The sequence below is a fragment of the Lissotriton helveticus genome, chromosome 9, assembly GCF_964261635.1.
Source record: "Lissotriton helveticus chromosome 9, aLisHel1.1, whole genome shotgun sequence".
NCBI lineage: Eukaryota > Metazoa > Chordata > Amphibia > Caudata > Salamandridae > Lissotriton > Lissotriton helveticus.
Window position 1 is genome coordinate 121,069,742 of NC_136070.1, and position 16,207 is coordinate 121,085,948.

Below are 16,207 nucleotides of genomic sequence, written 5' to 3' on the forward strand. Positions count from 1 at the left end.
TGCTGACGAGGCCTTTTAATTCCTTCCTGGACAGTGGAGCGGTCACGGACTCCATGTCAGAAACCGCCATCTCGGTGAATCTCAAACCTCATAAAGACCCTAGACTTTGCAGATCCTATCGCCCTATTTCATTACTCAACATAGACACCAAAATCTTTGCTGGTGTTCTGGCGGCCTGGCTGAATCCACTAATGGCAAGGCTGATTGACCCGGATCAGGCAGAGTTCATTCCCACCCAACAAGGAGGAGACAATACAAAACGACTCCTACGCCTCATGGACAGCACTCATAGGTCCAGCAAAGAGGCCATATTCCTGTCCATAGATGCAGAGAAAGCGTTTGACTGGGTGCAGTGGAATTATTTATTTGATACATTATGTAGCTTTGGGTTCGAGGCGCGCTTCATTCACTGGGTTCAATGCATTTAACACTCTCCCGGGGCCTTTGTTAGGGTAAATGGGGTGTCTTCGACCCCCTTCCCGATCGCGAGGAGTACAAGGCAGGGTTGCCCACTCTCGCCCCTCCTGTTTGCCCTCTATATGGAACCTTTCGTCCAACGGATTCGAGATCACCCAAGCCTTAACAGCCTCCGATTTGGAGGCAATACCCACAAAATAAGCCTCTGCATGGATGATGTCGTCTTGTCGCTCGACGATCTCCTCTCCTCCCTACCCGAGCTCATGAATGAATTGGAGTCCTTCGGAAGGATATCGGGGTTTAAGGTAAACTTCAGCAAGTCCCAGATTCTCAACTTGTACTCTCCTCAAGCACACATCGACCTACTGAAAGAAAGGTTCACGCTGCAATGGACCAATGACTCAATAACCTATCTAGGTATCCTCCTTGCCCCTACCCTATCTCGCATGTTAGAGCGGAATTATTCAGTGCTGGTTGAGCAGACCACGAAGGTGGTCTAGACTTAAACTGGCATGGTGTGGGCGCATAGCAGCAATAAAAATGACAATCCTACCGCAGATTCTCTATCTCTTTCAGACTCTTCCCTTGGTGCCCCCTCCGAAAGAGGTGGGTACCCTGCAACTGCCCATTAATACATTTGTCTGGGGAGGTAGAAAGGTGCGCCTGCCCGTATCCCTACTAGTACGACCCAAGAGCAAGGGAGGTGTAAATTTCCCGGTCATTCATAGATACCTACAAGCTTCCCACCTTCGCTATGTCTTAGAATGGAACCGCCCTCTGTCCGAAAAACACTGGACCATCATGGACCAGGCGGTAGTACGGGCAAACACCTGGAGGGAAGTGTGGCTACCACGTAGGCTGAGAGCATGGGGCATATACTCCTCCCTGGTTACAGCGGCGACGCTCAAAGTCTGGGACACAGTGGCGTTCAAGAGAGGGCCTACAACATTCCCCTCCCCAATGACCCCGATGGTAGCTAACCCATATTTCCCACCAGGCTGTAAGTCTGAGGTCGCCCAACGCTGGAGAGAAGCTGGTTGTAAACGCTTGGGCTCCTTATTTGATCAGAAGAGGATCCTCTCCTTCACCCAAGTGTGCCAGGATTATAACCTAGCCGACACTGATGGGTTCTACTATCTAAAGCTGCAACACTGGGCGACTTCGGCGACCTATCTGCCCCATGTCTCCCGCCGGCTTACCCCTTTCTAATGCGCAAGAAAGATGATAAACATGCTTTGTTTGCAGCGGGTCAAGATGGAAGACATACAAAGGGTAAGCTGCATTGGGAAGAGGAACTAGGGAGGGCCCTTTCAGATATGGAGTGGGCGAACATTCATTATAGGGCACTTCATATTGCCTATAACACTGCTGGCACTGAGTCTGCGTTTAAGGTCACATCCTATTGGTACCTCACGCTGGCAAGTATCCACCGATGGGATAAAAAACACACAGAGAAATGCTGGCGCGGCTGTGGACTGGCTGGCTCGCTGGTGCACCTACTCTGGCACTACCCAAGGTTAGAACGATTTTGGGAGAAGGTGCTGAACGACATAGACGCTGCCTTCGAGACTGAAATTCCCTGTTTCCCGGCATATACACTACTAGGGGTTTCAAATGCTCTCACGTTCCCTTTGCACTCTCTGAGGGGCAGGAAAATGGCCGTGGCATTATTAGCAGCACCGCAAGCGATTCTAGCGAACTGGGGTACTCCTATGGTACAAGATCATTCAGCTTGGCTAAGTAGATCGATCCTAGCCATGGAACGCCTTACGCTAGTACAAGATCATAAGGGCGAAGCTTACGCAGAATTATGGGCCCCCTTCATATCTTTACTATCTAAAGAACTTAGAGAAGTTACGTGTCCCAAATTGCTACAAATCCTACATCTGATCCCGATGTCCCAGGACAACATATTGCCCCGTACAAGGTGTAGGGAGTCCTAGGGTGGGTAAGGGTATTGGGATGAATGGGGCCACATGATCCATTAGTACAGGGTGCAGGTGCTCTTCCCTTATTCTTTTTTTTTGGTGGGCTCAGGGTGGGTTGGGGGGCTTTTTGTCGCTCTATTTTCTAAGTTCCTGCAGGGATGCTTATTTTGTTCTTAGGTAAACGGATAGACTTGACCAATCCTGATATCACTGACGGCCTACATAGGCATTGAAGCCGTGTAACTTTGTTTTATGCATTTATCCCATGCTGCCGGCCAAGGTGGTTGTTGGCACACAGATGTGTATTGTCGATTGTCGGTCTCACAAAATGAATAAAAAGATGTGTTCCATAAAACTCAACCCATCCAAAACTCAATTCCTCCTCTCTTCCTAGTCGAAATCACCACTTACGGTACAATCATGGATGGACACACTCAACATCCCTAACAGCAATCCCATTTTAAATGATAGTGCCAAATACCTAGGAGTCATCCTAAATAAAAGACTCAACTAACAATCGCATCATGGTCAAAAATACACAATATCAACAGTGTCTTCTTCTCTGGGTAATCTGCTGCCACATTCCACAGCAAGACCTGAAATCTCTTGTTTGATCACCGGTGCTTTCCAGAATCGACTATTGTAACTCTCTCTTCACCGGTCTTCTCAAGACCTATCTCACCTCTCTGAAATCAGTTCTTTGTTCGGCAGCCCGCTTCGTCTATGGAGCCTGAAGGAATGACCAAATCCCACCTATACTGGTCATTCCTTCCTTTGAAGCCAGAACTGCTTTTACCAACTATAATGCCTACATTCATTCACTCCCTGCTACATGGCTGACAACTTAAACTATCTGGAGGCAGCAGACCATCCTGAAATCCCAATGTACTGTTGCTAGAGCCTGCGACCCTTGAAAAGGAATGCTCATGGCACAATCCTTCTCAGAAAATACAACCAGAATATGGAGCTTATTACCTCTGACCCTATGCACCACCACCTCGCTTCAAAATAGAGCTGAACGCTCTTGTCCTTCGAAGACATTATAGCAAACTACATCTTGGTTAAGCTCTACTGGGGACTGTGTTCTCTCACCGCTATGGCATTACCTCTGACCATTGCCCTGAGATTCACTGCGCTGCCTCTATTTCATTCGACTATCTCTACCCGGAACCTGGCACCAGCTGACAACTGGTTTACTACTGCAGTTAAAATTATGTGCCTTATGCGCTATTTTGTAATTTCTGACCTTTTGTAACAATCTATGATTATTACAGACCACTCTGGCATCTTTGGGTAATGCCCACGCTGTATAAAAATGCATAAATAAACATGTGATAACGGGCACTCGTTCTTCATTTTCCACATTTCCAGCTCTTACTTTCAGAAGAACTTTAAAAAGTTTTTTTAGGTCTCGCTGAGCCCATGCGCATGCATTGCTCTGCGAGAGTTAAGTAAGGGCTCTCAAAAATGCTCCCAAAGTCTGCAGGCGGATCGGGAACAGTGCATGTATGCCGGGCACGCACACCATTTGTCCGCCTGCAGCCTTTGGGAGGACTTTTGCGGCCGCTTTGATGTTCTCAATGAGCCACGCGGCCACTGAGAACATCAAAGCGGCCGCGAAAGTGCTCACCATTTGTCACCCCTCCCTTATCCCACTTCCTGCTTGTTTAAAAAAGATCTTTCTCACTGCTGTAATGACTTGTTTCTATTCCCCAATCTGTCGTTCTTCTCTTAAGAAAACCTTTCTAAAAAATAATCCTAGTAAGAGCGATTTTCTTCATTCAAAACTGTAAATTTGTATTATCAATAAAATCTTTAGTCATGTTAGTTTTTGCATGTGTGGTCAACTGGAGACAGTTACCTCGATGGAATGAGACAACAGAAGAGGTTTCATAGAAGTGACTGAGACTTTGTAATGGAGCTTTTTAACTCCAGATTTATTTAGGTGGTTTTCTATTCCATCGTTTTCAGTTAAATTTTCCAAGCATATACAAATCATTCTTGGCCCACCAATAAGAGAAACAGTTTATACTAATGCGCATATTAGTTTCTGTAAGTGCTGTCGTGCAGGGGCATGGGGTAGAAGAAATATCAGTGCTCTAGATCGGATATGGTATTGCCTCAAAGATTAAAATATATCTTTCCTCGTCTAATTTCAATACTTGTTGCTCATCCATAAGTTGTCCTGCTCAGAGTTGCTCTGTTGCCATTCTAGATCTGTTTGGAAATGCTGACATAGTAACTGTGGTTCTTCAATCAGGGTGAGAGAGGTAGAAGTTTTGATCCATTCAGCTTCCACTTATATATAAAAAAATCAATAGGAGAATGGATCACTTTGTGAACTACAGCACCAGGGTTTTCTATTTGGTACGGCCTTCGTAAAAAACCCTCATACACGCACGTTAGCGATGAGGTGGTATATGTTGGTTCTCCACCAATTAACGTGGCGTGGGTGCATCATCATAGGGCTCTTTATTAGTTGTATGCAACCTCCACCCGGAGGTACCCACTGGTTTTGTAGCAGTGCTCCAGAGATAGTGCTCCCAAAAAAAGGTGTGATAGTGCAATAAAAATCCTTAGATCGACAAAAGCAACTATTTTATTAAAGGTAAGGATCAAGGATGGTTAAAAAATAGTTTGTGTAGAGAAAGGTCGATTTACTGGACCCTCTATACATACAAGTGATCCATTCTCCTATTGATTTTTTGATAGTAACTGTGGACTATATGCCGGTGGTTTTCCAGTATTCTAGTCAATATGTGCATCCGGGTACTTCTGGAAGATGCCTATGAATATAGTATTCTTGTGGAATGTCATTGTTCCGTGCTGAACAGACGGAGGAAGACACCTATATGTTTTAACTCAATGCATATAGTCCTTTTTAGGTCTCGCTGAGCCAACCCTACAGACACACACAACTCCACACACACACATGCAACCCCACACAAACACAACCACACACACACAACCCCATACACAACCACACAACAACCACACACACACAACCCCACACACAACCCCACACAACCACATACACAACCCCACACAACCCCACACATAACCCCACACACACCCCCCTACACACACACCCCCCCACACACACACACACCCCACACACACACCCAGAACCCCCCACACACACAACCCCCCACACACAACCCCACACACACCCACACACACAACCCCACACACACACACACAACCCCACACACAGAACCCCCATACACACAACTCCAAACAATGCCCCCACACACACAACCCCCACACACACACAACCCACTCACACAACCCCACACACACAGAACCCCACACACACAACCCCCCATACACACACAACTACACACACACAACCACACACACAACCCCACAACCATACACACAACACAAAACACAACACAAAACACAACACACACAACCACACATACAACCCCAAACACAACACAGACAACCACACATACAACCCCACACACACAACCCCACACACACAACAACACATACAACCCCTCACAATCCCACACACAACCCCCCAAACACACAACCCCCCCACACACACACCCAGAACCCCCCACACACAAAACCCCCCCACACACAACACCACACACACAGGCACACACAACCCCACACACACACCCACAACCCCACACACAGAACCCCCCATACACACAACTCTACACAACCCCCCCACACAACCTCCCACACACACAACCCCCACACACAACCCCACACACACAACCCCACAGAACCCCCCACACACACCCCACACGCATACAACCCCACACACACAACTCCCATACACACACACAACTACACACACAACCACACACACAACCCCACAACCACACACACAACACAAAACACAACACACACAACCCCAAACACAACACACACAACCACACATACAACCCCACACACACAACCCTACACACACAACCACACACACAACCACACACACAACCACACACACAACCACAACCACACACACAACCATCTATCTATCTATCGCCCTCACTCTATCTATCTATCTATCGCCCTCACTCTATCTATCTATCACCCTCACTCTATCTGTCTATCTATCACCCTCACTCTATTTATCTATCGCCCTCACTCTATTTATCCTATCTATCTATCTATGTATCGCCCTCACTCTATCTATCTATCACCCTCACTCTATCTGTCTATCTATCACCCTCACTCTATCTATCTATCGCCCTCACTCTATTTATCCTATCTATCTATCTATCTATCTATCTATCTATCTATCTATCTATCTATCTATCTATCGATCTATCTATCTATCGCCCTCACTCTATCTATCTCCCTCACTCTATCTATCTATCGCCCTCACTCTATTTATCCTATCTATCTATCTATCTATCTATCTATCTATCTATCTATCTATCTATCTATCTATCTATCTATCTATCTATCTATCTATCTATCTATCTATCTATCTATCTATCTATCTATCTATCGCCCTCACTCTATCTATCTATCTCCCTCACTCTGTCTATCTATATATTGCCCTCACTCTACACAACTCCACACACACACAACACTCCACACACAGACAACCCCCCACACACACAACCACACACAACCCAACACACACAACCACACAACAACCACACACACAACCCCACCCACAACCCCACACAACCCCACACACAACCCCAAACACAACACACACAACCACACATGCAACCCCACACACACAACCCCACACACACAACCACACACACAATCACACAACCACACACACAACCACACACACAACCACACACACAACCGCACACACAACCACAACCACACACACAACCATCTATCTATCTATCGCCCTCACTCTAGCTATCTATCTATCGCCCTCACTCTTCTATCTATCACCCTCACTCTATCTATTTGTCTATCTATCACCCTCACTCTATCTATCTATCGCCTCACTCTATTTATCCTATCTATCTATCTATCTATCTATCTATCTATCTATCTATCTATCTATCTATCTATCTATCTATCTATCTATCTATCTATCTATCTATCACCCTCACTCTATCTATCTATCTCCCTCACTCTATCTATCTATCGCCCTCACTCTATTTATTCTATCTATCTATCTATCTATCTATCTATCTATCTATCTATCTATCTATCTATCTATCTATCTATCTATCTATCGCCCTTACTCTATCTATCTATCTCCCTCACTCTATGTATCTATTGCCCTCACTCTACACAACTCCACACACACACACACAACACCCCCCACACACACAACCCCCCCACACAACCTCACACAACCCCACACACACAACCACAAAACAACCACACAACCCCACACAACCACACACACAACCACACGGTGCACAGACATAATATCGACTCCAAAATATCGTTTGGACAGAATATCGAGTCAAAAATATCGTTTGGACAAAATATCGACAGGACAGAATATAGACAGCCAAAATATCGTTTTTAAAGTAAGTGAAGTAATATCGGCTGTAAATAATATAGAAAGTGAAAATATGTAAGTATATAATATAGATAGTAAAAAAATTCGTTTTTATTTTTAGGGTTCAGGGTCAGTTTTGGGTTTTTGGGTAAAGGGGTATTTTTAGGGTTCAGGTCAGTTTTGGGTTTTTGGGTAAAGGGGTATTTTTAGGGTTCAGGGTCAGTTTTGGGTTTTTGGGTAAAGGGGTATTTTTAGGGTTCAGGGTCAGTTTTCAGTTTTTGGGTAAAGGGGTATTTTTAGGGTTCAGGGTCAGTTTTCAGTTTTTGGGTAAAGGGGTATTATTAGGGTTCAGGGTCAGTTTTGGGTTTTTGGGTAAAGGGGTATTTTTAGGGTTCAGGGTCAGTTTTCAGTTTTTGGGTAAAGGGGTATTTTTAGGGTTCAGGGTCAGTTTTCAGTTTTTGGGTAAAGAGGTATTTTTAGGGTTTAGGGTCAGTTTTCAGTTTTTGGGTAAAGGGGTATTTTTAGGGTTCAGGGTCAGTTTTGGGTTTTTGGGTAAAGGGGTATTTTTAGGGTTCAGGGTCAGTTTTCAGTTTTTGGGTATTATTATATTATATTTTGTTACTATATATATATGTTTTAATAAATATGAAATAAAAAAATATTTATTTAACTTTCATTAATTATTTAATTATTATAAGTGAATTTAAGTAATTTTAAGTATATTTTAGTAATTAATTATTAATATTAATTTAATTTAACACTGTTTTTAGTAAATACGATATTTTTTACAACTATATTTTTGTAAACGATATTTTTAACTCGATATTTTTGTACTTACCTGTTTGTAGATAGAAACTCGATATTTTGACTGTCGATATTTTGTCAACGATATTTTTGATGGTCGATATTCTGTCCCTCAATATTATTTCAGTGATCCAACCACACACACAACCCCACACAAGCCCACACACAACCCCACACAACCACACACACACAACCCCACACACACACAAACCCCACACACACAACCCTTCACACACAACCCCCCACACACACAACCCCCCCCACATACACAGACCCCCCCACACCCCCACACATACACAACCCCCACACACAACCCCACACACATACACAACACCACACACAACCCCACAACCCCCACACACACCCACACACACATCCCCACACACACAACCCCACACACACACACAACCCCACACAGACATCCCCCCACACACAACCCCCCACACACTCAACACCCACACACAACCCGCCCACACACACAACCCCACACACACACCCACACACACAACCCACCACACAACCAACCCCACACACACAACCCCACACACACAACCCCACACACACAACCCTACACATACAACCCCACACACACAAAAAAACCCACACACACAACCCCACACACACATCCCCTACACACACACAACCCCACACACATACAACCCCACACACACACAACCCCCCACACACAAAACCACACACACAACCACACATAACCACACACACACACAACCACACACATACAACCACACACACAACCAACCACACTCAACCACACAACCCCACACACAACCCCACAACCACACACACAACCCCAAACACAACACACAACCACACACACAACCCCAAACACAACACACACAACCGCACACACAACCCCACACACACAACCACACACACATCCACACACACAACCACACACAGAACCACACACACAACCACAACCACACACACAACCACACACAACTACACACACAACCACAACCACACACACAACCATCTATCTATTTATCTATCTATCTCCCTCACTCTATCTATCTATCTATCTATCTATCTATCGCCTTCACTCTATCCATCTATCACCCTCACTCTATCTATCTGTCTATCTATCGCCCTCACTCTATCTAACTATCGCCCTCACTCTATCTATCCTATCTATCTATCTATCTATCTATCTGTCTATCTATCTATCTATCTATCTATCTATCGCCCTCACTCCATCTATCTATCTATCGCCCTCACTCTATCTATATCTATCTATCAATCTATCTATCTATCTATCTATCTATCTATCTATCTATCTATCTATCTATCTATCTATCTATCTATCTATCTATCTATCTATCTATCAATCTATCTATCTATCTATCTATCTATCTATCTATCTATCGCCCTCACTCTATCTATCGCCCTCACACTATCTATCTATCTATCTATCTATCTATCTATCTATCTATCTATCGCCCCCCCTCTATTTATCTATCACCCTCACTCATTCTATCTATCGCACTCACTCTATATTTACGCATCACCACAGCATTTCTCAGCACCACCACAGCATCACCCAGGGGCACCACAACATCACTATGCGCTACCACAGCATCACTGAACACCACAGCATCACTCGTCGCCACCACAACATCACTCAGCGCCACCACAGCATCAATCTGTGAAACCATTCAACAACAACTGGTTCAAATATGTTCTCTCAATGTTTCAAGCTTTATTACAAATGTCACAAAAAGATGTTAATATTTCACTTCTTGTCTTGGATTTATCTATCGCCCTCATTCTACCTATCACCCTCACTCTATCTATCGCCCTCACTCTATCTATTGCCCTCACTCTATCTATCACCCTCACTCTATCTATATATCACCCTCACTCTATCTATCACCCTCACATTATCTATATATCGCCCTCACATTATCTATCTATCGCCCTCACTCTATCTATCTATCGGACTCACTCTATCTATCTATCGCCCTCACTCTATCTATCGCCCTCACTCTATCTATCTACTTATCTATATATCGCCCACACTCTAGCTCTCTCTCTCACTCTATCTATCTATCGCCCTCACTATATCCATCTATCGCCCTCACTCTATCTATCTATCGCCCTCACTCTATCGCCCTCACTCTACCTATCTATCGCCCTCACTCTATCTGTCGCCCTCACTCTATCAATCTGTCGCCCTCACTCTATCTATCTGTCGCCCTCACTCTATCTATCTATCACCCTCACTCTATCTATCTATCGCCCTCACTCTATATATCTATTGCCCTCACTCTATCTATCTAATCTTTCTATCGCCCTCACTCTATCTATCACCCTCACTCTATCAATCGCCCTCACTCTATCTATCTATCTATCTATCTATCTATCGCCCTCACTCTATCTATCTATCGCCCTATATCTATCTATCGCCCTCACTCTATCTATCTATCTATCGCACACACTCTATCTGTCTATCTATCGCCCTCACTCTATCTATCGCCCTCACTCTATCTGTCTATCTATCTATCGCCCTCACTCTATCTGTCTATCTAACGCACTCACTCTATCTATCGCCATCACTCTATCTATCCATCTATCTATCGATCACCCTCACTCTATCTATCTGTCTATCTATCTATCGCCCTCACTCTATCTATCTATCGCCCTCACTCTATCTATCTATCGCCCTCACTCTATATATCTATTGCCCTCACTCTATCTATCTAATCTTTCTATCGCCCTCACTCTATCTATCACCCTCACTCTATCAATCGCCCTCACTCTATCTATCTATCTATCTATCTATCTATCGCCCTCACTCTATCTATCTATCGCCCTATATCTATCTATCGCCCTCACTCTATCTATCTATCTATCGCACACACTCTATCTGTCTATCTATCGCCCTCACTCTATCTATCGCCCTCACTCTATCTGTCTATCTATCTATCGCCCTCACTCTATCTGTCTATCTAACGCACTCACTCTATCTATCGCCATCACTCTATCTATCCATCTATCTATCGATCACCCTCACTCTATCTATCTGTCTATCTATCTATCGCCCTCACTCTATCTATCTATCGCCCTCACTCTATCTATCTATCGCACACACTCTATCTGTCTATCTATCGCCCTCACTCTATCTATCGCCCTCACTCTATCTGTCTATCTATCTATCGCCCTCACTCTATCTGTCTATCTAACGCACTCACTCTATCTATCGCCATCACTCTATCTATCCATCTATCTATCGATCACCCTCACTCTATCTATCTGTCTATCTATCCATCGCCCTCACTCTATCTATCTATTGCCCTCACTCTATCTATCTATCTATCATCCTCACTCTATATTTACGCATCACCACAGCATCTCTCAGCACCACCACAGCATCACTCAGGGGCACCACAACATCACTATGCGCTACCACAGCATCACTGAACGCCACAGCATCACTCGTCGCCACCACAACATCACTCAGCGCCACCACAGCATCAATCTGTGCAACCATTCAACAACAACTGGTTCAAATATGTTCTCTCAATGTTTCAAGCTTTATTACAAATGTTATGTTATGTTAACAGACATTTATAAAGCGCTCGTACACCCTAGGGTTTCATGGCGCTGAAAACTGAAGCTGATACGGTCGAGATCCTAAGCATAAACCTTGAGTTACTGGCCATGGACTTGTTTGAATAGCCATGTCTTCAAAGACTTTCTAAAGCTGAGGAGGTTATTACAGCTTCTAAGTGCAAGAGGGAGGGAGTTCAAAAAGCTGGGGGCAAGGTGGGAGAAGCGACAACCTCCAATGCGCTTCCGTATGAAAGACGGTGTGGTAAGCAAGAAATGATGTGCAGACCGTAGATTTCGCCGTGGAGTATATTTAATGATCATATTCTTTATGAATTTAGGGCTTTTGCCATATAGAGCCTTGAAGACTTGGCAGCCAGTCTTAAAGGATACACGGTGAGCTATCAGGAGCCAGTGAAGTTGAGCTAGAAGGGGTCTGGCTGATACCCACTTGGGTTGTCTATGGATCAGTCTGGCAGCCTGATTCTGGACCATTTGAAGCCTTTTTTGCAGGCCTACAGGAAGGCCCAGATAAATAGAGTTGGAGAAATCAAGCCGTGAGTGTATTAATGCTATAAACACCTGGGTTAAAGCAGACTGAGTCAGCAGGTAGGCTATTTTTCTAATTTTTTGCAGTTGGTGGATAATAGAAGAAATCACGGTTCCCACCTGCCCACGGAGTGACATGTCAGCGTTGATGGTAATCCCTAAGCTTTTTACAGAAGCAGAGGGAGTGGGAGGGGGCCCGAGTTCTAGTGGCCAGAATTGCGGGCCCCAACTACTTTTGCTGTCCCCAGGCAGGACCAACTCTGTCTTGCCCGGGTTGAGTTTGAGGTGGTTGACGTCCATCCAACGCTGAATATGGAGCATGGTGGATTGAAACTCACTCGCGGCATTGGGAGAGCCAAGAGAGAAGATGATCTGAAGATCATCTGCATAATTAAAGATGGTGATATTCCTGCTTTTTAATGATTGTATTAAGGGTTTCATATAGAGATTAAAAAGCAGTGGGGACAAAGAAGAACCCTGTGGGACCCCACATGTGGAGGAAAATTTGGAGGCAGTAAAATTGCCAAGCCTGACTGCCTGCATGCGGTCGACTAAGAAAGATTTAATCCACTCCAGGGCAGGGCCGCGCAGGTCGGCCTGCTCGACGCGGTTTAATAAGATGGTATGATCAACCGTGTCTAACGCGGCCGACAAATCCAGTAACACCAGCGCCTGGTGAGCGCCCCTATCTGCGTTGGCTCTAAGGGTGTCCAGGACAGCCAAAATCACTGCCTCCGTGGAGTGTCAACAAATGTCACAAAAAGATGTTAATATTTCACTTCTGTTCTTGGATTTTCGTCACAATAAAATACACTGAACATAATCCTAACAAAAGTTATTTACAAAAGTTTAAGCTAGTGCCATTATAAATTACAATAACTTTGATTTAAGTATTAATCATTTAAAAAAAATTAAAAGCCATTGTTATTTGTAATATCAATACATCTAAGTCCCGTAAATACAACACATATTGCATTACAAATGCTATAGGTGTAACATTTGCGAAAGTTATAAGTATTGGCATTGTAAATGAGAAAGCTATTAATTTCGCTATTTTCAAAACCAACACATAAATAAAAAATGTGTCTGTTACAATACCAATAGCTCACACTTTCCTAATGCGAGACCTATTGCATTGCAATTGCTTCTATGTCTTTAGTTCAGCGAGGTACCATCCACCTCCCTTAACATTCTGGAGAGATTTCTGAGCGGGTTCTGTGTGTACTTTTTGCACGCAGGGGTGTGAAGTCCTAATTTGAGTTATGGATTTATTTTAATGAGTGATTTACCAAAGCTGCATGAGTCACGCAACTCTCAACATTTCTGCAGCACCCCCATTTCGGCAATCTTCGGGTCCAGTCGGAAAAGTGCCGAACTGTATGAGCTGGGGAACTCGCTAGGGGTGCGTGATTTAGCACAACACGAGAGTGCTGGGGGTGCTTTGTTTTGCAACCTAGCCCTCAAGGGTGGTCTCCTCTTCCCCCTCCTCTGCAGTGACATCCTGAACCATAAGAAAGAGTGAGGGGCGTTACGTCATTTCCTCGCGCTTCCAGGGGCAGGCTCTGAAACTTGAGCCAACTCTCCTCTCGCCCTGAGTGAAAGGGGAGGAGGCGGCCAGAGAATGGGAAACTGCTGAATGGGGTAGAGGGAGGCCGGAGTTTGCCGGTGAACTTTCCTGTGGCAGCTCCCTAGAGCGGACGAAAATGTCCCGGACAACGTGGGGCTACCTGTGACCCCAGAGCCCAAAGGACCAAGAAAACAAGGTCTGTGCCTCCTCCCTTTGCAGTTGTTCTTTTGCACTTTGCTGTAGCAGCTAACTGTTCCAGTTGCATGCTGGCGAAGCCTTTCCCGCAGTTCTGGGGTTGATGTGGAAGCTGCTGCTGTGCACCTCATCAGGGAAGAACAATATGTGTACGTCTGTTTTGAAGTTTCCAAAGTTCTATTTATTGCTGATGCTGCGTGCTCTTCGGAAGGGAGCAAAATATTGCCGGTTGCTGTTTTGTATTTTTTTTTTCATTCACTATGTTGCTACTTCTGTGTACTTACATTGCAGTGCATAGCTTTTTATAAAATGAGAATATTGTATTATTCTTTGCCACGTGCATGTTCACGGGGGCACTTGTAAATGTTATGTGGGGTATTATGCATTTTTTTCTGTTTTTTATTGGGGTTCTCCTTATGTACCTGGTGGTTTTCTCAGATTTCCTGCCCTCTCATTCATTGAGTGTTTTAAGATGTATTTGTCCCAAGCAAAACTTCAAGTCCTAGAAAGCAAAGATGCTAACAAGAGGACGTGTCGCTCTACTTTACCTGTGAGATGTTGCAGCGTTTATGTTTAGCAGTTGTTTTGAATGCTCTTTCCTATGGAAGCAGGAAAAGAGCGAATATAAAAGTTATTACAGCTGTGTACCGGACAGATCAGCAGGTGCAGGGTCGAGGGTTGTATTGATATAGCTGAGTGAAGGCTGCTGCTGAACGTGGTATGTTTGTGTATTTCTGTTTATCCAAATAGCACCAACGTTGAGCATTTTGGCTGCCTCAAGGCGCTTGGATGCTCTGCAGTCATACATGAATAATAGCAGGTTCTAGCGAGATGGCTGTTAACATGACACGCGTCATGAAGGTGCCTTTCAGCCAGGTCTGGCTGCACTGCCTACGGCACTCAGCAGTCTGGGACTTGCAGGCCCTTGCATATAATGGGCAAAGTGAAACAAAAATCATATTGATGCTGGCTTATTGCACTTGACTGCAAACCTAGGGCCTGCAGAAGCGCACCCTTGTGTCACACAGCCAGATGCATATCTGCATGTCATGTGTGGTACAGTGAGCTGTCGGTTGCATTTTAGGACTTGATGTTTCTCTTTGTAATGTGCAAACAAGAGATCGAAGTGGGCGGGATCTGAAGGGAACGACGTTCTCTTACTTTTTTTAGTTAACAAATCTGCCCCCTCCCCCCCCAATTTCTTCTTAAAAGGGAACATCCATGGAAATGTTAAGATATCTTGGCTGAAAGGAAGGGGGGGCGACCTCCCGCCTGTCACAGTGACTGTCTCCTGAAAGAAATGTGTGCAAATGTTTAATCTGGAAATGGAAAGGCTGCTTGAAAGCCAGTGTTGGGTTTAATTGATGCAATAGGTTGAACCTTCATATTGACGGAGATTTATACTTTTTGAGAGGTAACGTAATGGTGTTACCAGTTCAATTCTGCAGCGCGTGCTGTTAATGGACACACAAAATGTGTGCTCTGAGTGCAGTCTGATTCCTTATTCAATTCTCTGACCCTCTGGTTACACATACAGACATCTACAGTGATCGCATTATCCAATCAACAGGCTTCCTAACGTAAACATACTGCATTTTTCCCACTGATCAGTTTAACTCGCATTTTTTTTCATTTGTATGCTATTTTATATGCATTTATCTGAAAGTGAACGACCATCAATAGAATATTTTTTCTTTCTAGCTATACTTTTGACCCCTCACCCAAATATCA

General features: G+C 44.4%; 1 protein-coding gene and 1 long non-coding RNA gene across 3 annotated transcripts in view; one reads left to right on the top strand and one right to left on the bottom strand.

Moving 5' to 3' along the window:
- Nucleotides 1–16,207, bottom strand: part of LOC144780992 (uncharacterized) — a 330,868-nt gene that overhangs the window by 248,884 nt on the left and 65,777 nt on the right. The gene's annotated exons all lie outside the window — the stretch shown is intronic.
- The window catches only part of PLEKHH1 (pleckstrin homology, MyTH4 and FERM domain containing H1), a 375,057-nt gene continuing 373,190 nt past the window's right edge, over nt 14,341–16,207 (top strand). The window contains exon 1 of one of the 2 annotated variants that reach the window (XM_078659588.1): nt 14,341–14,477. The gene's annotated coding sequence lies outside the window, so the exon portion shown is untranslated. Of the gene's footprint in view, nt 14,478–14,507; nt 14,626–16,207 lie in introns of those variants that run through there. The other variant, XM_078659589.1, reaches the window with a different exon arrangement.